The sequence below is a fragment of the Schistocerca nitens genome, chromosome 2 (genome assembly GCF_023898315.1).
Source record: "Schistocerca nitens isolate TAMUIC-IGC-003100 chromosome 2, iqSchNite1.1, whole genome shotgun sequence".
NCBI lineage: Eukaryota > Metazoa > Arthropoda > Insecta > Orthoptera > Acrididae > Schistocerca > Schistocerca nitens.
Window position 1 is genome coordinate 591686764 of NC_064615.1, and position 26316 is coordinate 591713079.

Below are 26316 nucleotides of genomic sequence, written 5' to 3' on the forward strand. Positions count from 1 at the left end.
ACTATTATTTTAGTCCTAGTCATGAAACTACATTTAATTTTTTATTTTTTTATTTATTTTTTTACAGGGTGCCAATTAATGAAAAGAAATTCGTCAGTGGAATAGAAGCAATTGTTTAGGAGAAATGATTTTAAGTTAGATTTAAAAATTGCTTTCCTATCTGTCAGACATTTTACGGTACTGGAGAAATGATTAAAAGTTTTTGTTGCTGCATATTGAACTTCTTTATGACTTTCTGACAGCTTCAGTAACGTGTAATAAAAGGTTATTTTTGCCTCTAGTGTTGTAGTTCTGGAACCGCGCTACCGCTACGATCGCAGGTTCGAATCCTGCCTCGGGCATGGATGTGTGTGATGCCCTTAGGTTAGTTAGGTTTAAGTAGTTCTAAGTTCTAGGGGACTGATGACCTCAGATGTTAAGTCCCATAGTGCTCAGAGCCATTTGAACCATTTGTTGTAATTCTGAACATAATTATTCTTCCCAAATTGTGAAGGATTATTTTTGATGAATTTTATTGGCCAATACATGTATTATCACGGCGCAGGTAAAATGCCTTGCTCCTTGAAGAGACGTCTACTTGAAGTCTACGGGTGAACACCACATATTATATTTGCTGCTCGCTTTTTTACAATCAGTACTTTCTTTCTAAGTGACACGTTATCGCAGAAAATTATTCTGTAGTGTTAGCAGTTAGCCAACACTACGCACACTACTTGGTTGAGGAGGCCGAATGCACGCGTTAACTCACGCAGGCTGGCGTGAGGTCTGAAACAGGATATGTAATGAATGCTATAAAGAAAAGTACGTAGCTCCTGGAATACTTAACTTTAATCCATCATTGTTGTACATCGCTCTTGACGATACAAGTGAGACTCTGTAGATTCATGCAATGTAATACTAATGGCGCCTTGCTAGGTCGTAGCCATTGACTTAGCTGACGGCTATTCTAACTATCTGCTCTGCAAATGAGCGAGGCTTCGTCAGTGTGCATCGTTAGCTAAGTCGTCCGTACAACTGGGGCGAGTGCTAGTAAGTCTCTCGAGACCTGCCGTGTTGTGGCGCTCGGTCTGCGATCACTGACAGTGGCGACACGCGGGTCCGACATGTACTAATGGACCGCGGCCGATTTAAAGCTACCACCTAGCAAGTGTGTCTGGCGGTGACACCACATATTCCTTACGACATTATTGAATGGAAATATGCAAAATATGACAGGAGGTTAATTCTTTTGTTCCCAAGTCTAGCAATTATACGAAAAGCAAAATTAGCTGAACTTAATTGTTTGAGAAGCTCAGTAATATGCTTCTTCCAGTTCAAGTTTTCATCAACAAGTAGGCCCAAAAATTTGGAGCATTCTACTCTATTTACTAACTGCTGCTCATGTGTGACTGCCATTGTTTCTATGACTCTATTTGTTGACAGAACAGAATACAGAGTGTTTATTTTTTTAATTTAGGAGGAGTCCATTATTAGGAAACACTCAATAATTCTTTGGAAAATATCATTTACAATCTCTTCTGTTGCTTTCGCTCACATAGGGTGTATTATAATACTAGCATCGTGTGCAAAAAGTACCAATTCTGCCTGTTGAATATTAAATGCAAGGTCATTCACATATCTAAAGAATAGAAGTGGACCAAAAATTGAACCCTATGAGACTCCTTTTGTGATTTCTGTCCAATCACTAAAACTTTTTACCCTTCCAACATTGTTTCAGTTATCTGGCACAATCTATTGCATTCTGATTGTTAACTGTGATTAAAAAACCACCAGTTTTATGAAACTTAAGTTTTTCTGAGAGAATAATGTGGCCTACACAATAAAACGCTTTGGAAAGATCACAAAAATACCAACTGGCGATAGTTTACTATTTAACTCTTGTCCTGTTTGACAAATGAACGTATAAGTGGTATTGTCAATCGAACAACCCATCTGGAATCCAAACTGTGGTAAGCTAAGTAAATTGTTTCTACTTAACTGTGAGACTGATCTTGAATACAATACTTTTTCGAATATTTTGGAAAAAGATGTAAATAAAGAAACTGGACAATAATTGTGTAACTACGTCTAGTCACTTTTCAGCAGCTGCATGCTTAAGCTGCCTGGAAAAATTCCCTGTGTCAGTGACAAATCACGTATATCACTAAGGACCTTACTAATTAAATTGGAACAACTTCTCAGAGTTTTTTTTGACATTTCATCATCACCATATGAGCTTTTATTTTTTAGAACCTTCTTAATTCTGTTAATTTCGATGAAGGATGTCGATCCTATTTCAAATTGCTTAAAGTTTTCTAGAATAACATTTTAAATATATTTTGTTGCTTTTTCACTTCAAACACTTAATCCTATTTTTGCTGCTACATTTACAAAGTAATTGTTAAAAGTACTCGTAACTTGTGAATTATCCATCAAACATTGTGGTTTAGTTTAATTGTTACGGTATATTGTACACCATCTGGCTGTCCTGTTTCCCGTTTGACAATATACCACAGCGTTTTCTTATTACCTCCATTATTTATTTCTGTTAAAAAGTGCATACTTCTGGACATTTCTATGACTTTCGTTAAAATACTATGCAAGTAATCTCGGATATTGATTTCTTCTGATCTTTATATAAATTTCCGTCTTACTCTTACATGAGAGTTTAGTTCACTTAGTTGTCCATGGCTTACTTGTTTTTTAATGGATCTTCTGGATAACATTTTAGGAAAGCAACTTTCAAATATTGCCGGCCGCGGTGGCCGTGCGGTTCAAGGCACTTCAGTCCGGAACCGCGTGACTGCTACGGTCGCAGGTTCGAATCCTGCCTCGGGCATGGATGTCTGTGATGTCCTTAGGTTAGTTAGGTTTAAGTAGTTCTAAGTTCTAGGGGACTGATGACCTCAGATGTTGAGTCCCATAGTGCTCAGAGCCATTTTTTTTAAATATTGACACAAATTTGATATGGAATAAATTGAATTTGACATTAACATCTCTTAAAGTATTGTTTCCTGTTCTTGTTAACAAGCCTCATTGGTTTGTATGAACCAGTTAAATACTGGAAGATGCCACATTGTTTGTTTCCATTAACTGTGCACCATGATCAGAAAGTCCATTACCAAAAACGTGCATATTAATTGTTTCAACCTGAGCACTGTCTATAGAAATGTTATAAGTCAATGTCCTACTATTTTGATCCACACGAGTTAGATAATTGACTACTGAAATTCTAGTTAATTTTTCCTGTCCGTATCTTTTAAGAAATCTGCACTAAAATCTCCAAAGCTACTGTTTCTTCTTGTCTGACAGGTAACTCGATAATGCATCTAGATTTTTCTTAAATAGCTGAAAGTTTCCTAGAGGGGATCTGTAGAATGTTACAATTATCAGAGAATATTCTGCCGTAAAAACTCACAAGTACACGCTTCTGATCAACACAAAAATTATTTATTTCAATATTTTTGACTTTGTGTCAAACTTTTACACACGTTGCAACTCCTCCATTTTACATGTTAGCTCAACACAAAAATGATGATAGTCGATAACCCCTGATATATAAATTCTCCATCCCTGTGGTTACGTGCTTTCAGAGACGCACAGAACTTCTGTCACTTCAGAATTTTCTAGGCATATAATAAACTCGTCTATCTTGTTTTCCAAGCCTCTAATGTTCTGATGAAACAAATTAATTTTGTTTTTCTGGTTCTCTTCCGTTTCAATTTCTTTCAGTACTGTTCGTCCGCAACCTTACTCGAACCAAAAGAATTTGCCCCTTTGATTCCAATAACCACAGGGACATTGTCTTATGTGCTTGTGGCCCCTATTACACTTCGTGCAAGATGTTCAGCTAATCTTTCCTACCCCCTCCAATTCAGGTGCAGGCGATGATTTATGTATCACGATATCTCAATTGCAGCAAGAGGCACTACACAGATATGACATTGTTTCAATCGAAACCAGTTCGCTCTGCTCTTTGTTAACAAGGCTAATAGCTGTGTTAACCCAAGTCTGATCATGATGCTGTGTAACCTGCACAAACACCATAGGAAAGTGTTCTCTTAGATCCACCAGGTCACTTCTAATACTATATTTTAAGTTGCTAGCAAGGCTGTTACCTGTAGTTGTTACAGTAACTACCTTATCCCCTCCATAAAAAAAATGGTTCAAATGGCTCTGAGCACTATGGGACTTAACTTCTGAGGTCATCAGTCCCCTAGAACTTAGAACTACTTAAACCTAACTAACCTAAGGACATCACACACATCCATGCCCGAAGCAGGATTCGAACCTGCGACCGTAGCGGTCGCGCGGTTCCAGACTGTAGCGCCTAGAACCGCTCGGCCACTCCGGCCGGCCTCTCCGTCAAAATTAATGCACAAGGCGGCTATATTCTCATGTGTGACAGCGTTATCAGTACCTGATGGGGTATCAAAGGAGCCTCAGTGTTGATCTCCATATGGCCAGCTTGTCGAACCGTGAAATCTGGGCATTTGAATGTGACAATGCCCCGAAGACTGACTGTATGGGAACGTAAGAGCAGACATATTAGTCACGAAGGTTGTAGCCAACAAAGTCTGACTACCAGAAAAGAGGATCGCCTTATTGTGCACCGAGCACATCGTACCTCTTCACGTATCCGCCTGCCATCCGAGAACAATTACTGGACTCTTGCAACATTCTGTGACATACTACATCATTGGTTACAGACTAGCTGCGGCTAGATTAGAGAATTACTATCCCATGCGTAGGCAACCGTTAACAGCACAATATAAACGACTGAGCTTGGAATGTTGACGTGACAAGGAAGCAGGGACTGCTGATGAATGGCACCGTACTGTGTTCTGTGGTGAATCATGTTTCTAATTTGAACAGTTCTCGGGTATCCGACCGGGTAGCGTCATAATTCCTCCACAATATTTCGGCAGACGTACACGCTGCCATCTTCAGGTGATTCCTGACGAATGCTGTGCTGTTCCTCTCGGCACCCTATATATACAAGCCGTTACCCTATCCACCGTTCCTCTCCTGGTGTCTTTGGTGCGGCTGGCGCGGCGGCTACTGGAGGTGGTGGGGGAAGCGGCGCCTGGGTCTGAACTGGGGTCTGCAGTCTCCCTGCTGCCGCCGTCGGGGGCGGTCCTCGATCTCTGGGACCGCATCTTTCTCTCCAGGCTGAGTGCTGGGTTCCAAGCCTCACTAAGTTGAAGGCCGCTGTCTTTATTAATAGTCGGATTTCGATGGCCTCTTTAGTAACGCAGTCCCAGAAGTAGAAGGGTTGACAGAGCATTTTTGTTTTTTCATAGTCAATAGTATGGCCAGTCTTTATACAATGGTCAGCCACGGCTAATTTAGTGGCCTGGCGTAATTCTGAATGGTGCTTGTGTTCGCGGCACCTCTCTTCTACAGTGCAGACTGTCTCCCCAATGTATGATTTTCCGCACTGACAGGGAATTTGATAAACGCCTGGTTTTCGAAGGCCTAGGTCATCTTTCACTGAACCCAGTAGAGTCAAGGTTTTTGCAGGGGGTCGGAATACACATTTCACACTGTGTTTCCCCAGGATTCTACCGATTTTTCTTGAGGTGTTTCCGACAAACGGAATGCACACCAATGACTTGTGTTCTTCTGTTTCTTCTTCTTGTTCTCTTGGCGCAGCCTGTCTGGGTGCGTGTCTTATTTGCTTCTGGTTGTACCCATTTTTCCGAAATGTTGTCTCGAGGTGCTGCAGTTCTGCTGGAAGGCTCTCCTGATCGCAGATCGATCGTGCCCTGTGAACAAGTGTGCGCTGGACGCCTTCACGCTGGGAGTTGTGGTGGCAACTGAAGGCATTTACAGGGTGTTTCAAAAATGACCGGTATATTTGAAACGGCAATAAAAACTAAACGAGCAGCGATAGAAATACACCGTTTGTTGCAATATGCTTGGGACAACAGTACATTTTCAGGCGGACAAACTTTCGAAATTACAGTAGTTACAATTTTCAACAACAGATGGCGCTGCAAGTGATGTGAAAGATATAGAAGACAACGCACTCTGTGGGTGCGCCATTATGTACGTCGTCTTTCTGCTGTAAGCGTTTGCTGTTCACAACGTGCAAGTGTGCTGTAGACAACATGGTTTATTCCTTAGAACAGAGGATTTTTCTGGTGTTGGAATTCCACCGCCTAGAACACAGTGTTGTTGCAACAAGACGAAGTTTTCAACGGAGGTTTAGTGTAACCAAAGGACCGAAAAGCGATACAATAAAGGATCTGTTTGAAAAATTTCAACGGACTGGGAACGTGACGGATGAACGTGCTGGAAAGGTAGGGCGACCGCGTACGGCAACCACAGAGGGCAACGCGCAGCTAGTGCAGCAGGTGATCCAACAGCGGCCTCGGGTTTCCGTTCGCCGTGTTGCAGCTGCGGTCCAAATGACGCCAACGTCCACGTATCGTCTCATGCGCCAGAGTTTACACCTCTATGCATACAAAATTCAAACGCGGCAACCCCTCAGCGCCGCTACCATTGCTGCATGAGAGACATTCGCTAACGATATAGTGCACAGGATTGATGACGGCGATATGCATGTGGGCAGCATTTGGTTTACTGACGAAGCTTATTTTTACCTGGACGGGTTCGTCAATAAACAGAACTGGCGCATATGGGGAACCGAAAAGCCCCATGTTGCAGTCCCATCGTCCCTGCATCCTCAAAAAGTACTGGTCTGGGCCGCCATTTCTTCCAAAGGAATCATTGGCCCATTTTTCAGATCCGAAACGATTACTGCATCACGCTATCTGGACATTCTTCGTGAATTTGTGGCGGTACAAACTGCCTTAGACGACACTGCGAACACCTCGTGGTTTATGCAAGATGGTGCCCGGCCACATCGCACGGCCGACGTCTTTAATTTCCTGAATGAATATTTCGATGATCGTGTGATTGCTTTGGGCTATCCGAAACATACAGGAGGCGGCGTGGATTGGCCTCCCTATTCGCCAGACATGACCCCTGTGACGTCTTTCTGTGGGGACACTTGAAAGACCAGGTGTACCGCCAGAATCCAGAAACAATTGAACAGCTGAAGCAGTACATCTCATCTGCATGTGAAGCCATTCCGCCAGACACGTTGTCAAAGGTTTCGGGTAATTTCATTCAGAGACTACGCTATATTATTGCTACGCATGGTGGATATGTGGAAAATATCGTACTATAGAGTTTCCCAGACCGCAGCGCCATCTGTTGTTGAAAATTGTAACTACTGTAATTTCGAAAGTTTGTCCGCCTGAAAATGTACTGTTGTCCCAAGCATATTGCAACAAACGGTGTATTTCTATCGCTGCTCGTTTAGTTTTTATTGCCGTTTCAAATATACCGGTCATTTTTGAAACACCCTGTAGGTACAAATCGGTGTGTGTAGGTTTTTTGTGTGCACTGTGTCCCAGCTTGCCGTCAGGTTTCCGTTTCACCAGGACGTCAAGAAACGGTAGTGCACCATCCTGCTCCACCTCCATCGTGAACTGTATGTTGGAGTGAAGCGAGTTGAGGTGTTCGAGAAATTCATTTAAGCTGCCCCGTCCATGTGGCCAAACAACGAACGTGTCATCCACGTAGCGGAAGAAACAAGTTGGTTTTTGTTTGGCTTGTTCTAGTGCCTTCTCCTCGAAATTCTCCTTAAAAAAGTTGGCTACAACTGGTGAAAGCGGGCATCCCATGGCGACGCCATCTCTCTGTTCATAATAATTTCCGTCGAACAGGAAGTATGTTGAGGTGAGCACGAACTCGAAGACCCTTGTTAGGTTGTTGTCGAGTTTCTTGCTTATCAGATCGATGGAGTCTTTCAGTGGTACCCTAGTGAAGAGGGACACTACGTCGAAGTTCACCAACCACGACCACGAGCGGCTGCACCGCCACGACTGTATGGCCTACCAAAGGTCCACAAGGATGGGACACCTATGCGTCAAATTGTCAGCAACATAGGAGCAGCAACCTATGAACTGACCCAACACCTCTCCTTAGTCCATTTGTGGGAAAATGCGAACACCACATCTGCAATTCCATCCACTTTGTGCAACATATGCAAGAACTTCGGCTCCAGGATGGCGACTTGTTAGCGAGCTTCGACGTAGCACTGTAGAAGAGAGGTGCCACGAACACAAGCGCCATACAGAATCACGCCAGGCCACTAAATCAGCCGTGGCTGACCATTGTATAAAGACTGGCCATACTGTTGACTATGAAAAAACAAAAATATTCTGTCAACCCTTCTACTTCTGGGACTGCGTTACTAAAGAGGCCATCAAAATCCGACTACAGGACGATCTAATTAATAAAGACAGCGGCCTTCAACTTAGTTAGGCTTGGAACCCAGCACTCAGCCGGGAGAGAAAGATGCGGTCCCAGAGATCGAGGACCGCTCCCGACGGCGGCAGCAGGGAGACTGGAGACCCAGGCGCCGCTTCCCCCACCACCTCCAGTAGCCAGGAGAGGAACGGTGGAAGGGGTAACGGCTAATATATATAGGGCGTTGAGAGGAACAGCACAGCATTCGTCAGGAACCACCTGAAGACGGCAGCGTGTACGTCTGCCGAAATATTGTGGAGAAATTACGACGTTACCCGGTTGGATACCCGAGAACTGTTCAAATTGTAAATAAGTCGGGAAAACTTCAGATCGCTATCATGTTTCTGCTCTACAGCGGACCCAGGGAGAGGTCCCATTCTTCCAGTGTTTTAGAGAGGCACACCAGTGTTACTGTTGTTGTTGTTGTTGTTGTTGTTGTGGTCTTCGGTCCTGAGACTGGTTTGATGCACCTCTCCATGCTACTCTATCCCGTGCAAGCTTCTTCATCTCCCAGTACCTACTGCAGCCTACATCCTTCTGAATCTGCTTAGTGTATTCATCTCTTGGTCTCCCTCTTCGATTTTTACCCTACATGCTGCCCTCCAGTGCTAAATTGGTGATCCCTTGATGTCTCAGAACATGTCCTACCAACCGATCCCTTCTTCTAGTCAAGTTGTGCCACAAGCTCCTCTTCTCCCCAATTCTATTCAATACCTCCTCATTAGTTATGTGATCTACCCATCTAATCTTCAGCGTTCTTCTGTAGCACCACATTTCGAAAGCTTCTATTCTCTTCTTGTCTAAACTATTTATCGTCCATGTTTCACTTCCATACATGGCTACACTCCATACAAATACTTTCAGAAACGACTTCCTGACACTTAAATCTATACTCGATGTTAACAAATTTTTCTTCTTCAGAAACGATTTCCTTGCCATTGCCAGCCTACATTTTATATCCTCTCTACTTCCACCATCATCAGTTATTTTGCTCCCCAAATAGCAAAACTCCTTTACAACTTTAAGTGTCTCATTTCCTAATCTAACTCCCTCAGCATCACCCGACTTAATTCGACTACATTCCATTATCCTTGTTTTGCTTTTGTTGATGTTCATCTTATACCCTCCTTTCAAGACACTGTCCATTCCGTTCAACTGCTCTTCCAAGTCCTTTGCTGTCTCTGACAGAATTACAATGTCATCGGCGAACCTCAAAGTTTTTATTTCTTCTCCATTGATTTTAATACCTACTTCGAACTTTTCTTTTGTTTCATTTACTGCTTGCTCAATATACAGATTGAATAACATCTGGGATAGGCTACAACCCTGTCTCACTCCCTTCCCAACCACTGCTTCCCTTTTATACCCCTCGACTCTTAAAACTGCCATCTGCTTTCTGTACAAATTGTGAATAGCCTTTCGCTCCCTGTATTTTACCCCTGCCACCTTCAGAATTTGAAAGAGAGTATTCCAATCAACATTGTCAAAAGCTTTCTCTAAGTCTACAAATGCTAGAAACGTAGGTTTGCCTTTCCTTAATCTTTCTTCTAAGATAAGTCGTAAGGTCAGTATTGCCTCACGTGTTCCAACACTTCAACGGAATCCAAACTGATCTTCCCCGAGGTCGGCTTCTATCAGTTTTCCATGCGTTTGTAAAGAATTCGCGTTAGTTTTTTGCAGCTGTGACTTATTAAAGTGATAGTTCGGTAATTTTCACATCTGTCAACACCTGCTTTCTTTGGGATTGGAATTATTATAGTTTTCTTGAAGTCTGAGGGTATTTGGCCTGCTTCATACATCTTGCTCACCAGAAGGTAGAGTTTTGTCAGGACTGGCTCTCCCAAGGCTGTCAGTAGTTCTAATGGAATGTTGTCTACTCCGGGGGCCTTGTTTCGACTCAGGTCTTTCAGTGCTCTGTCAAACTCTTGACGCAGTATCATATCTCCCATTTCATCTTCATCTACATCCTCTTCCATTTCCATGATATTGTCCTCAAGTACATCGCCCTTGTATAGACCCTCTATATACTCCTTCCACCTTTCTGCTTTCCCTTCTTTGCTTAGAACTGGGTTTCCATCTGAGCTCTTGATATTCATACAAGTGGTTCTCTTTTCTCCAAAGGTCTCTCTAATTTTCCTTTAGGCAGTATCTATCTTACCCCTAGTGAGACCAGCCTCTACATCCTTACATTTGTCCTCTAGCCATCCCTGCTTAGCCATTTTGCACTTTCTGTCGATCTCATTTTTGAGACGTTTGTATTCCTTTTTGCCTGCTTCATTCACTGCTTATTTATATTTTCTCCTTTCATCAATGAAATTCAATATTTCTTCTGTTACCCAAGGGTTTCTACTAACCCTCGTCTTTTTACCTATTTGATCCTTTGCTGCCTTCACTATTTCATCCCTCAAAGCTACCCATTCTTCTTCTTCTGTATTTCTTTCCCCCATTCGTGTCAATTGTTCCCTTATACTCTCCCTGAAACGTACAATCTCTGGTTCTTTCAGTTTATCCAGGTCCCATCTGCTTAAATTCCCACCTTTTTGCAGTTTCTTCAGTTTTAATCCAGTGTTACTACTGGCGCTATATTGCCAGTACATAGGACGTGCACCATCTCAAATCAAGACAGTCAAGACAGGACTCGGAATACCCCAGAGCGGTGTTCCATAAAAACAGTTACTCGAGATTTGAGATCCGGAGCGCTCTACGACTTGCGACTACAGTACAACCTGTGAACTTGTGAAGACGGACGAAGTTGCGGAGTAAGAGGCAGCCAGAGCTTTTATACGGTACACTGGAGCGCTATCAGGAAAAATCCACCTAGAGTAAAAACTACCTTCTGCCCACCCAATAAAACTGGAGCATTCCTATTTGCGGAAAGTATACTAGACTTCGTGTCAGTATGGGAAGACATATATTGGACAACCAACGCACGCCATCAAAGATCGTTGCTGAGAACACCAGCGGCACACTCGACTAATGTATCCTAACAAATCGGCGGTCGGTGATGTAATACGGATGCATCAAGATCTTAGCACAAACTCCTGAATACTGGGACAGCGTCGTTAGAGAACCCATCGAGATACGCACCAGGACCAATCGCCAGCCACAGCCATAGACGTTATCGCGCGCTCTCCGGCACGGACCGCATACGGAGCAGCCCATCGGGCAGGGGATAAACACTGAAGTGGCAAAAATCATGGGATAGCGATATGCAGATATAGAGCTGGTGGTAGGACAATACTGAGGTGATTCATGTGGAGAGGTGTCCCATGTGACTGTGCCCACACGACGGCGATTAACAGACTTAGGGCGCGGAACTATAGCTGGAGCTACGCGCATGGAACATAAGCACTGGTTGTGCCGGTCGAGGAAATTATAGACATTATAAAAAACAACTTGCGTGAGCATGAAAAAATATCTAAGGCGGAAACAAACGAATTTACAGGACCGTTAAAATTGGTTTTATCATTCAATTACTTTATTTTAAATAGCAACTTGTACGTACAAGAAAACGTTTTATCAATGAGTTGTGCATTAGCAGAGCAGATAGTGGAAACGTTTTTGAACGCGTTCGAAACTGATTTTTAAAGAAGAATGCTCAGTACACTGATTAATTACTTATGTACAGAAGAAATGTCGATGACATAATGTTTCAACGATGCGAGCACGAAATTAATAAACTGGCGAATGATCTCCAAAAGATGCATAATATGTATTTACAGTAGAACATGAGCAACAGAGAATTTTAAATTATCTTGATCTGAGATCAAGGGCAAGAACAGTAGGCTAGAGGTAGAAATATGGAGGAAACCTGGGACTTAGAACTTGTCGTGGGTCTTCCGTGTGGCAGCGCTGGCGAACATTCGCTTTCAGGTCGCGTTATCACCTGCTCTTCACTATGATGAGCATCGAAAGTAGTTCTACCCGTCAAAGCTTTGCGAGCATCGAGCGGGTCTTCAGTTTCCTTGAATGAGGAACCCCCACCATCGATCTGCGTCTCAGGACTGTATAAGGGCTTCATATGGATGACATGGATGAAGTTTGTGCGCTTTTGTCTAGTTGATGAAGGATGATAATCCTCCATCTCGTACGTGACGCCCGACAAACCTCGAAGGATACGATACAGTCCAGGAAAGCACTGTAGCAACTTTTTCGATAGTCCCACTTTCGGCATACCAGTTCTTCCGCGTTGAATCTCGCCGGTATTATAGCGCTGTCGGCCCTGCTCCTGGGCTCCTAGGATCCGTATGTGATTCAGTTGTCTTGCATCTTCGATCCTGATGATGAGGTTTTTCACATAGTTATCGTGTGCATCGTCCTGTTGAAACGAAAACAATGTATCCATTGTCGTCTTGGGGTCACGACTGTGGAGCAGAAAGAACGGTGTGAGCCGTATGGTGTTTTGTTTCGCTGTGTTGTAGGCGAATGTCACGCCCGGCAGTACTGTATCTCAATTTCTCTATTTGACATCAACAACGCCGATAGTAACTTTGCCAAACTCTTACTACAGCGTTCTGTGAGACAGTTGTTGTCATCCTGTGGCTGATGTCACAACTTGAAATTACCTCTGATTCACTATACGATCAAAAGTATCCGGACAACCCCAAAAACATACGATTTTCATATTAGGTGCATTGTGCTGCCATCTACTGCCAGGTACTCCATATCAGCGACCTCAGTAGTCATTAGACATCGTGAGAGATCAGAATGGAGCGCTCCGCGGAACTCACGGACTTTGAACGTGGTCAGGTCATTGGGTGTCACTTGTGTCATACGTCTGTACGCGAGATTTCCACACTTCTAAACATCCCTAGGCCTACTGTTTCCGATGTGATAGTGAAGTGGATACGTGAAGGAACAAGCACAGCACAAAAGTGTACAGGCCGACCTCGTCTGTTGACTGATGGAGACCGCCGACAGTTGAAGAGGCTCGTGGAATAGGCAGATATCTATCCAGACCATCACACAGGAATTCCAAACTGCATCAGGATTCACTGCAAGTACTATGACAGTTAGGCGGGAGGCGAGAAAACTTGGCTGCTACGGTCGCAGGTTCGGATCCTGCCTCGGGCATGGATGTGTCTGATCTCCTTAGGTACGTTAGGTTTAAGTAGTTCTATGTCTAGGGGACTGATGACGTCAAAGTCCCATAGCGCTTAGAGCCTTTTGAACCATTTGAGAAAAGTTGGATTTCATGGTCGAGCGGCTACACATAAGCCACACATCACGCCGGTAAATGCCAAACGACGCCTCGTTTAGTGTAAGGAGCGTAAACATTGGACGACTGAACAGTGGAAAAACGTTGTGTGGAGTGACGAATCACAGTACACAATGAGGCGATCCGATGGCAGAGGGTGGGTGTGGCGAATGCCCAGTGAAAATCATCTGCCAGCGTGTGTAGTGCCAACACTAAAATTCGGAGGCGGTGGTGATATGGCGTGGTCGTGTTTTTTGTGGAGGGGTCTTGCAACCATTGTTGTTTTGCGTGGCACTATCACAGCACAGACCTACTACATAGGTGTTTTAAGTACCTTCTTGCTTTCCACTGTTGAAGAGCAATTCGGTGACGGCGACTGCATCTTTCAACACGATCGAGCACCTGTTCATAACGCACGGCCTGTGGTGGAGTGGTTACACGACAATAACATCCCTGTAACGGACTGGCCTGCACAGAGTCCTCACCTGAATCCTGCAGAACACCTTTGGGATGTTTTGGAACGCCGACTTCGTGCCAGGCCTCACCGACTGACATCGAGCTCTCCTCAGTGCAGCACCCCGTGAAGAATGGGCTGCCATTCCCCAAGAAACCTTCCAGCACATGATTGAACGTATGCCTGCGAGAGTGGAAGCTATCATCAAGGCTAAGGGTGGCCCAACACCATACTGAATTCCAGCATTACCGATGGAAGGCGTCACAAACTTGTAAGTCATTTTCAGCCAGGTGTCCGGATACTTTTGATCACATAGTGTAGTAGTCTCGAACGGGAAGACTTTTCCATGATCACACGTCATCACCGCGCTGTGCCTGTGCTTCAAAATGATTTCTTCTACAAGGAAACGCGAAAGAACTTGCCCCCCTTCTAACAGCCGTGTACCGCAAGTCTCTAGAGGAACGGAAGGTTCCAAATGATTGGAAAAGAGCACAGGTAGTCCCAGTCTTCAAAAAGGGTCGACGAGCAGATGCGCAAAACTATAGACCTATATCTCTGACGTCGATCTGTTGTAGAATTTTAGAACATGTTTTTTGCTCGCGTACCATGTCGTTTTTGGAAACCCAGAATCTACTCTGTAGGAATCAACATGGATTCCGGAAACAGCGATCGTGTGGGACCCAACTCGCTATATTTGTTCAAGAGACCCAGAAAATATTAGATACCGGCTACCAGGTAGACGCCATTTTCCTTGACTTCCGGAAGGCGTTCGATACAGTTCCGCACTATCGCCTGATAAACAAAGTAAGAGCCTACGGAATATCAAACCAGCTGTGTGACTGGATCGAAGAGTTTTTAGCAAACAGAACACAGCATGTGAGAGACGTCTACAGACGTTAAGGTAACCTCTGGCGTGCCACAGGGGAGTGTTATGGGACCATTGCTTTTCACAATATACTCGTATATAAATGATCTAGTAGATAGTGTCGGAAGTTCCATGCGGCTTTTCGCGGATGATGCTGTAGTATACAGAGAAGTTGCAGCATTAGAAAATTGTAGCGAAATGCAGGAAGATCTGCAGCGGATAGGCCTTGGTGCAGGAAATGGCAACTGACCCTTAACATAGATAAATGTAATGTATTGCGAATACATAGAAAGAAGGATCCTTTACTGTATGATTATATGATAGCGGAACAAACACTGGTAGCAGTTACTTCTGTAAAATATCTGGGAGTATGCGTGCGGAACGATTTGAAGTGGAATGATCACATAAAGTTAATTGTTGGTAAGGCGGGTATCAGCTTGAGATTCATTGGGAGAGTACTTAGAAAATGTAGTCCATCAACAAAGGAGATGGCTTACAAAACACTCGTTCGACCTATACTTGAGTATTGCTCATCAGTGTGGGATCCGTACCAGATCGGGTTGACGGAGGAGATAGAGAAGATCCAAAGAAGAGCGGCGCGTTTCGTCACAGGGTTATTTGGTAACCGTGATAGCGTTACGGAGATGTTTAACAAACTCAAGTGGCAGACTCTGCAAGAGAGACGCTTTGCATCGCGGTGTAGCTTGCTGTCCAGGTTTCGAGAGGGTGCGTTTCTGGATGAGGTATCGAATGTATTGCTTCCCCCTACTTATACCTCCCGAGGAGATCACGAATGTAAAATTAGAGAGCCCGCGCACGGAGGCTTTCAGACAGTCGTTCTTCCCGCGAACCATACGCGACTGGAACAGAAAAGGGAGGTAATGACAGTGGCACGTAAAGTGCCCTCCGCCACACACCGTTGGGTGGCTTGCGGAGTATAAATGTAGATGTAGAACCTCGCAGTTGTAGAGCTTCAGCAGTTGGTACAGCCTCCGGGGCAGCGTAACAAGTGAAGCAGTCATTGCAAACCATTATCTATCGATTCCCGTCTGTCGACTTTGAGAACCTCCACAACGGTGCTGCTGCAGGTGGAACTTGTACCAGATGCAATCTATAACGGATCGATAGAGGCCTGGACAGTGATACCCTACGTTATATTCTGTCTAGAACCATCAGGAATCCTAGGTGACCAGATGCTGCAGCATCGTTGAAAACTTGAAGCTAGCTGGGTGTAGCTGAGATAGGGCGACAAACAACTACTTCAGCTCCACTGGATCATATTTCCTCTTATACTATGTTCCGTTTATAAATGGAATTTTCCTTAGCTTGTCTCCTCATTCTTCAATGATTCCACGGTTTTTAGCAATTCTGGATATTCCCTCTATTCGGCAGCAGTGCCATTAAATGCAGCAGTGACCAAGATTTCGTCCACGTTGCCGTGTTCCCCAGGATTCCTTGATAGGCAGTCGGCGTCTTTGTGCTTGCGTCCGTTTCTGTACACCGCTGGGACGTCGTACTCAGTGCCCACCTCAGCATCGACCCGACCGACCATTCAGGCTAACCAGCCAACATAAATAAGGTTGTCCGTCACAATAGTGAATGGTTTGCCAAATACACACATCAAAAGAAGTTCTGCATCACCTCAGTTCCGAGAGTTCCGGAACCTGCACAGAAAATTGGAGTAGAGATCAACATAAACATCATGTACGCCCTTTTCATTGCTTATGAAAACCACACATTGCGTGTAGTACCACCATACAGCGGGACCTTCAGAGTTGGTGGTCCAGATTGCTGTACACACCGGTACCTCTAATACCTAGCAGCACGTCCTCTTGCATTGATGTATGCCTGTATTCGTCATGGCATACTATCCACAACTTCATCAAGACAATGTTGGTCCAGATTGTCCCACTCCTCAACGGTGATTCGGCGTAGATCGCTCAGAGTGGTAGGTGGGTCATGTCGTCCATAAAGAGCCCTTTTCAATCAATCCCAGGCATGTTCGATAGGGATCATGTGTGGAGAACATGCTAGCCACTCTAGTCGAGCAATGTCGTTACCCAGAAGAAAGTCATTCACAAGATGTTCACGATGGGGGCGCGAATTTTCGTCCATGAAGACGAATGCCTCGCCAATATGCTGCCGATATGGTTGCACTATCGGTCGGAGGCGTACATCGGCCCCACATACTGCCACCCCAAAAAAGCGGGGAACCTCCACCTTGCTGTATTTGCTGGACTGTGTCTAAGGCGTTCAGCCTGACCGGGTTGCCCCCAAACACGTCTCCGACGATTGTCTGGTTGAAGGCATAGGTGACACTTATCGGTGAAGAGAACGTGATGCCAATCCTGAGCGGTCCATTCAGCATGTTGTTAGGCCCATCTGTATCGCGCTGCATGGTGTCGTGGGTGCAAAGATGGACGTCGGGAGTGAAGTTGCGCATCATGCAGCCTATTTCGCAAAGTTTGAGTCGTAACACGACGTCCTGTGGGTGCACGAAAAGCATTATTCAACTTGGTGGCGTTTCAGGGTTCCTCCGAGCCATAATCCGAAGGTTGCTGTCATCCACTGCAGCAGTAGCCCTTCGGCGGCCTGAGTGAGGCATGTCATCGACAGTTCCTGTCTCTCTGTATCTCCTCCATGTCCGAACAACATCGCTTTGGTTCACTCCGAGACGCCTGGACATTTTCCTTGTTGAGGGCCCTTCCTGGCACAAAGTAACAATGCGGACGCTATCGAACCGCGGCATTGACCGTCTAGGCGTGGTTCAAATGGTTCAAATGGCTCTGAGCACTATGGGACTCAACTGCTGAGGTTATTAGTCCCCTAGAACTTAGAACTAGTTAAACCTAACTAACCTAAGGACATCACAAACATCCATGCCCGAGGCAGGATTCGAACCTGCGACCGTAGCGGTCTTGCGGTTCCAGACTGCAGCGCCTTTAACCGCACGGCCACTTCGGCCGGCCGTCTAGGCGTGGTTGAAATACAGACAACACGAGCCGTGCACCTTCTTCCTGGTGGAATGACTGGAACTGATCGGCTGTCGGACCTCCTTTCGTCTAATAGGCGCTGCTCATGCATGGTTGTTTACATCTGTGGGCGGGTTTAGTCAAATCTCTGAACAGTCAAAGGGACTGTGTCTGTGATACAATATCCATAGTCAACGTCTGTCTTCAGGAGTTCTGAGAACCAGGGTGATGCAAAACTTTTTTTGATGTGTGTAAATGCGGCCGCGGCTTATTGATGGCCCAAACAACTGCAAGGGACTCTTTCTCGGTTGTACAGTATTTCATCACGGACTTGGAAAGTACTCTGGAAGCATAAGCTATCATCTTTTCGGCCGCTTCCTAAATTTTTAGTATAACTGTCCTATTCCCTAACCACTAACGTCTGTGTGACGTTCTGTCTCAACATGCTCGTCACACAATTCTGGACCTGGAGTTATCCGCGACTCCTTAAGGACAAGTAAATATTTTTCTTGCACCTCATTCCAGGAAGTTTTAGCGTCTCTCTGGATTAGTTTTTGCAAGGGACGTGCCTTTTTACGGAAGTGCTCTATGAATCACAGACAGTACGAGCAAAATCCGAGCAAACGTGTCACATCACAAATGTGCCGTGTAGGCGGAAAATCGGGTATTGTTCTTATTTTGTTTGGGTCGGGACGGACACCACAGCGGATAACAAAGTGCCCCATGATTTGCATTGCTTTGGCGACGAAGAGGCACTCTTTCGGATTGAGATAGAGGCCTACAGTCTGAACACACTACAACAGTCACGTAGGCGGCTAATATGTTCTTTAAATGTCTTTAAAGGGACGACGATGTCATCATTGTAGCAACGGTCATTTAAGGTGCCGGAGCGGGTTGTCCATCATGGGCTCAAAGGTGGCTGGAGTGTTATATAGTCCAGACGACTTAACTTTAAACTCATAGAGGCCATGAAGTGTTATGAAAGAAATATTTTCCCAGTCAGCGTAGTCAGCCTCGATTTGCCAGTACCCTGTCTGCAGTTCAGAAATACTTTTCTCCAGTCAAACAGTCTACAGCCTCATCAATGCGCAGCAGTGAGTAGACATATTTTTTTCGAGATCTTCTTCAGTCTTCGATTTTCGACGCAGAAATTACGTGTTCCATCCTACTTCACGATGACCACACGCCCGCATCTCGTGGTCGTGCGGTAGCGTTCTCGCTTCCCACGCTCGGGTTCCCGGGTTCGATTCCCGGCGGGGTCAGGGATTTTCTCTGCCTCGTGATGGCTGGGTGTTGTGTGATGTCCTTAGGTTAGTTAGGTTTAAGTAGTTCTAAGTTCTAGGGGACTGATGACCATAGATGTTTAGTCCCATAGTGCTCAGAGCCATTTTTGATGACCACACGAGAGGATCAAAGACTCTCTGCAGATTCGATAATATCGTCTTGCAGCATCTTGTCTACTTCTTCCGGAATTATACGTCATTCAGCCAGCGACATCTTATGAGAGCTGGCTAATTGGTGGATGATCCAAATTGTTGATACAGTGACTTTATCTTGGAACTCTTCCATTTGGTCCCTTTTTGCACACAAAAACAAAAATATGGGAATTGTGAGTCCGGCTCGATGTAAAAAAAACAGGGTTCAGCGATAAATATCGCAATATAGCATAGTTATACAAGCACTGTAACATATTATTACATTTGTACTGTTTGCTTTTTGAATATAGTTTTCTGTGGATGCTTTCATACTACCTTATTTATTGTACGTTATAGCATGCTTTTAAGAACTGTTTTCGGCATATTTTCTGTGCTTTTTCTGTTGCCTTTTTTCTCGGCGTACATCATGCCATCTGCAACTGTGTCAGCGGCTGTTAGTAAATAAATACTAAAACGTGAACTTGCGTATGGCAGCGTTTTACAATCGGAATTGCGGTAGTGTTGTGGATACTGTTTAGGTGTGTAACAGCCTAGTACACACCAAAACTGTATCCATAACACTACCGCAATCCCAGTTGTATAACACTGACATACGAAAGATCACGTTTTAGTATTTATTTACTAACAGCCGCTCACAGAGTTGCAGATGATATGATGTATGACGAAAAAAACCGCAACAGAAAAAGCAGTGACAACAATTCTAAAAAACATGCTATAACGTACAATAAATAAGGTAGTATGACAGTACCCACATAAAACTATATTCAAAAAACGAACAGTAGAAATGTAATAATGTGTTACAGTGCTTGTATAACTATGTTATTTTCTGCATGTTTTAGATTTAAAGAGCCCACTGATGATGGCGATATTTGTCGCCGAGACTATAATCCATTCAGCATAACAATAAACCTGATGCAGACGAACACAAACGCAATGATTCGTCAGAAGCCGTAGCACGCTTGCAGTGGTGTTGTTACTCTCTTGGAAGTATGTCCTACTTATGTTTTAGATATCTTATTACTACGTTACGTTAAATAAAACTTTAAGATATTCAAATGTATTAACAGCCATCAACGTTTTTTAATCACGCTTTAGCTACGTATAGTCTTTATTTCAAAAATCGTGTACAGTCACAGCCTCTGCAGCGTTGTGCTCTTATTGTCGTGCTGATAATGCGCAGTATGAAAATGGCTGAGTCTACTTTCTGTTCCGTAATAAAACACGCACGTGGAACACGGTTAAAAAGTGCCGAGAAATAGGCTGTTCTTTTATGTTTTTCATCAATTTACGAAGATAATCGGCTTTGAAGTATTCTCAGTGTTATACATGATGAAATTCTTAACCGTGCATTGGAAGTGTAGTGCAGTCGGTAGCATGACGGATGGTGAAACAAATGCGGTTGCTCGTGCTCTGGTTCAGAAATCTACGGTTACATTTCCTTTTTCTTGTTCTATTTGAAATACCTACATCTCGCGATTATAAAACTCATCACCATTTTTTATGATTAATGCACGACTTCTTGTTTCTAATTACATATTGGACGCGAAATTCCTGTTTCCATTTCCAATAAGAATTCTTAATTATCGATGTTTTATGAAAGACTGTTCACAAAAGTTGTTGAAATTAAGAAAACATAACAATTTAATTTTTAAAGCAAAAATGAAAAACCAAATTCTCTTTATTTGAACTATGTCCTTCGTTTTTTTACCACAGGGGTAGATACGTATCGTAGAAACATGAAAAACAATCATTTTCACAGCATTGAACACATCGTGGAAACGCCGCATTTTTACATTTGCTACTGTACCATTACAATACGAACCCAACATAACTGATGTGTAGCCAAGCTGCGCGATCTGCCCCGAGAAGTAACAAGTCTGTTAAGCTGTCAGACGTATTGTAACTGCTTTTTCACACGTCACTGCCGAACACTGGCGGGATATAGAACGGTCTTCATAAAAGAAGAAGAGAAAATGCTGGGCCTGGTTGGCTTTGTGGATTCTGTTGTTGATAGGCTCGTTAACAACGTAGCAGGTGACACTTCCAGAACTGAAAGGTATTTCTCTGTTTCGGATAAGGAAGGAGCTAAGAGATTACCAGACGACTGACTGTAAGTAATGCCTTCAGTGGCTTCAATATTTAACTATACGGTGAAATCCTTCAATACTCTCTTACGTTACACACAGCTTATGCAGAAATTTACTCTGTGGTTAAGTCAGGAATTTTCATCCTTCTTGTTTTTAATTAAAGTAGTACCTTAGCTAAAAAATGGCTCTGAGCGCTATGGGACTCAACATCTTAGGTCATAAGTCCCCTAGAACTTAGAACTACTTAAACCTAACTAACCTAAGGACATCACACACACCCATGCCCGGCCCGCGGCTCCGGACTGCAGCGCCAGAACCGCTCCTTAGCTAAAAACGATAACGTGTTGCGGTTTTCGTCTAGTCGCCTAAGGAGCGTATTGTGGGCGATTTGCAGTGTATTATTTTATTCTTCTTAAAAATTAAATGACATTCGCAGCGGATTGCTCCTCTGCTCGTCTCTTTTCACGTGTGAACTGCAGCTGGCCACGCCACTGCAGGCTAGCTGTACCAGCTGACCGGCCAGTGCTGTCCAAGTTAAATGCGCCGGTAAAGCTGTTGTCCCGTGTTATCGCTAAGTCGGTGTGCAAGTAACGTACCCTTATTATCGTATCTGAGAGTACTCGAGACGGCTTGGCTGCAGTCCCACGTGAAACGGAAATCCAATGAGGTTCCAGCAAACGCGCAAGAACACATAATGCAATGTTTACATCAGGTTTATTCTTGTGGTGAACAGATATAGAACATAAATAACAAAAAATGCTTTGCATCGAGTCGAACTCACAATTCCCACACTGTTGTTGTTCAAATGGTTCAAATGGCTCTGAGCACTATGGGACTTAACATCTATGGTCATCAGTCCCCAAGAACTTAGAACTACTTAAACCTAACTAACCTAAGGACAGCACACAACACCCAGTCATCACGAGGCAGAGAAACACTGTTGTTGTCCATACAGCGTTTCACCATGGGCCGCTTGGTCTGTCTTTCCTCCACTCTGGATTTTAAAGCATCCGAAAATTGGGCCCGTCGTTGTTCCTAGGTCAGACTAGACTCTATTGGCAGTTCGATAGCAGCCTCCTCCACTGTGTCGTCTGTAGTGGTAACACAGCATGATTCTTCGTTGAAGATACTGAGCTGCCCATCCTGGAGTGGTTCGGCTGTTCCTACCCACATTCTTTTAGGGATGAGATGCGGGTGCTGTTATTGATCCAATGTTCTCCTTGATCTTCTACTATACTTATGAGCGTCGACGACGTGTAGATTTCTTTTGTGAGCCCGAGTAGCTATTCGCAATCGGCCAAATCTTCACGGTTTAACTGAGCTTCTACATTCACGACTAGAACTGGTCTCATTGATGACAGCGTCTTCAAGGGCAAACGACCGGCCAGAGCAATCTTAGTTATGTGTACTTGTTGAAATAACTTCGTCAGTCTGGAGCTCTGATCTTGCACAGTGTATGACGGCCTGCGTTGCGTGCATGAAGTCCCACCCGAGAATAACATCATCGCTACATTCTGTTAAAAAGACAAATTTGTTGTCGTTGATAGTTATTCTTGCAGTATACAGTTCAGTCGGCTGAACGAATTTCCCATTTGCGAACTTCAGCTCAATCGTTTTCGCATTTGCGCTACTTTAGCTGTCTACAATAAGCATGTGACATTACAGAAAAAGAAGCCCCTCAGTCGACTAGCGCCTGGAGGGGATAGCCGACAATCATGACGTCGATGAGATCTGCTGACGTATTAGGAACTATCGTCCATGGAGGACTTTCATTTGTGGTGGTCTCACCTCTGCTGATAGTCACCTGGCTTAGTTTTTCTGAATGCGGCTAGGCGAACAGTTGGAACGTCTGTACGGCCTCGGAGAACGGCTATGGCGTGTTGGGGAGCAACCACGTCCAGGGTACCGCGATGAGCTTCGTGGCACAGGTCGATTGTAGTTGCCTGCAGTTGACTGGTGCAAACAGGCTGTTGTGACAGTTGACTTCTTGAGGCGTAATAGCCGTCGAACACTCGTGTTCTTTCTCTGAGTAGGGTACAAATGCCTAGCGTGTCCACAGAACGGACAAGCGTTTATCTTCCGTCCTCCAAATATCTGTTCTTCTGTGTGGCGTTATATTTGGCGAAAGAATTGGTTGCACCTGCTTTGGACGGATGCTGCGTTATCGCTTGACGGTTCCAAGATAATCCCGAGTCGCTCGAGTCCATAGTTCATGGGGCGTTCGTTTGGTGGCTAAGATTGGTGGCCAGGTCACGGTGCTCACAGTGAAGGCATTCGGGAGTGGGTCAAAACTCTTTCATCTGACTTTTTTCAGTTGCATTACTTTGATGCGCTCGCACCACCTGATCAATTCTCGTGTTGTTGCGACATCTACTATCAGAAGAGTGTGATACAAGTTTGCTGCGACTCTTTTCATTAAATGTTAACTTTCGTCAGTTTTTTTCATATTCATATTCACAATGCGGCATAGTGCCAAAACACTCCATATGTATGACTTTGTCGTTCCCCCATGACTCTGGTCACTATTCGTCAATTATTCTTCTGATAAGTTGACTTGGTGTATATTGTCACCAAACGTTTTCATCATTTGGGCCCGGAATGTGTGCCAGCTATTCCGAGATTCTCTTCGCTGTACTCGAAACACTGCTGGGTTGCGCTGTCCAAGTAAAAGTGCACATTCACCAAATACATAATGTGATCAGACAGTTGTATATAGCGACTCAGTCCAATCCTTTCAGCCTTTTCGCCGAATCCTGACGAATGTCTCCGGCAAACACTTATGGCTTCCTGATGTGTTGTTGAGTTACTGCTGGCTTGGAATCCATTGGTCTCCTAAATATATGGACCTCTGAAACAACATTCTGCTTGTCTTCCGGCTCTTGTTCGTGTACGTGACGGCTTTTTTGTTGCCTAATTGGAGTCATGGCGATGTTGATGCTTTAAAGTACCCTGTGTCTCCACTAAACAACATCACGTCGTAACTGCAATCAAGTCCAAATCTGCAAGCAGATCCGTCAGTGAAGTCCAACACTTAGCACTGAAAGAGCGTTTATTATGATCATCAACCTACAGACAGAATAGAACTGAACGGCTGGATGAAGACTGGTGCTGTTTACAGAAACATGTATATGCCAGAGTATGCGAACGTTATAAACATAATAAGTTTCTAGAACCTTCCGGAAATGATAAATACTAAATAACAAACATTCGCAGGTGGTGGGGTTGAATTGACGACTCACAGCGCGCCGGTCACCGACACTTAGCGCTACTGCACGAAGAATGTAGCAAAGCTCGCAGCGGTATGTGCAATAATGCGAAGTAATGCTCTTTGTTTCCTTGTTACATAGAAAATAATTGGATAATATAGTTCTGAAACATGCTTCATTGAATATTTTTTCGATAACTGGTGCGTTATAACCTCATTACTGGGCGATGGTGCAGTTTTACGATGGCTTCACAAGACAGAAACTGAATAGCTTTTCACTGCGAGCTCATAATGCCTTACGTCTTCTTGTTCGTTTATTGTAGTTTTTTTACGACTTGGCAATAGTTAACAGTATCATTGTTATAAAATGCAATGAGACGATAATTTGAATACAAAAAGTAAGTGTAAGCAGGCGAAGAAAGAAGTGCTCGCTGAGAGAGAACAGAAACACCAACGAAAGTTACAGAACACTCTAAAAACGGTCCTCACACACTGTGACCGTAACTGGGTTTCGAATACAACCTTATGCATAAACTGCCCTGCACTCTGAGTCACTGGCGCAGCAGGTCGTTTAAAATACAGACTTGGTTGTCTACATCAATCGACGAGACTTTGGACCTTAGACAGCAAAGTGTATGACTACGAAAAAACTTTCACCTTTCACTAAGCGACAGTTAGTCGTCGTTTGATAATTCCTTACGGAACACGAACAAAGTCCGTTCTTTTAATCAATACAAGTGTAACATTTTATGACCACGTCAGTATTCTTGTGTTTACTATTGGGACATTTTTGCGGAATCTCGGGGAAGGGGGTTTTGTTCAGCCTGGACAAAAGCCGGTCTTTCCCTAACTCTCTAAAATCGGTGGTAGTCAGAGGCGACTAGGCTCATTTCAAGGCTGAACAATGTCCCATGACAACGGGTGTTTCCCATCACCTGTTGCAGAGAAACTTCTAGGAAGTTCTGGATGGAGCAGCACGATACAGAAGCGCTATGAGCAGGAGCAAAACATGTCCAGTGAAAATGTCTTCTTTCTGCTCCTGATTTCGATTGGCTGGAAGGCTTAAAACTTAAGTCACTTCGTAGAACGCCTTGAAGCTTCCGTGGGGTGTGGCAGTCGTGTGCCGTCCTGGGTGCAGGTGGTGATTTCGTAGAGTACTTCAAAATTACGGTGAAGGGGATCCATTCTGATCAGCCCAATTATTTCTTTCTGTGCGAGGTTCTGAAAGTGCGTTTCCGTGCGCGGGCGTGGGTTTTCGGTTGAACAGTCCGGTGAGTGCTGCCGTTCAGTGAGTGTGCAGACGCCGAATGGGCTCATTTTTTTCATTTTTTAAAATTATGTGTGTGGTGGATTCAAAGTGCTACCTCCCATTGAGGCTGGAGATCTAGTGTGACGTAAGTCTGTGATTCAATTTTGGCTTCATTTAGGCTTGGGCAGGAGCTTGGGTTCATGCCCCGTAGGTCCTGCTACAATTGTGGCTTCTGCGATAAGTCTGTAGTTTTACTGGGGCGCCCCCGCATTTGTGCGGGGCAGTTTTAGCCGGTGTTATTATTCTGGGAGATTGAGCCTCTGTATTGCAGGTGTCTGGTGGGAGGCCGCAGCTCGTCAATATTGCCCAGTTTGGGTGGACAGAGACCTCAGATTGGTTTGAGAAGCCAAGTAGTCAGCTGCACGGCGGTGTTTAGTGAACGAGACGGATAAGGAGTGGGTTAATTCAACCAATAATTTATATCTGAGTCTTGTCTTTTTGTGTGACTCTTTCCGTGTTACGTTGAACTCTATCTCTGTTTAGTTAT

The 26316-nt window shown here is 44.3% G+C and overlaps 1 protein-coding gene across 2 annotated transcripts in view; it reads right to left on the reverse strand.

Moving 5' to 3' along the window:
- The window catches only part of LOC126236655 (SET domain-containing protein SmydA-8), a 319934-nt gene that overhangs the window by 202165 nt on the left and 91453 nt on the right, over positions 1–26316 (reverse strand). The gene's annotated exons all lie outside the window — the stretch shown is intronic.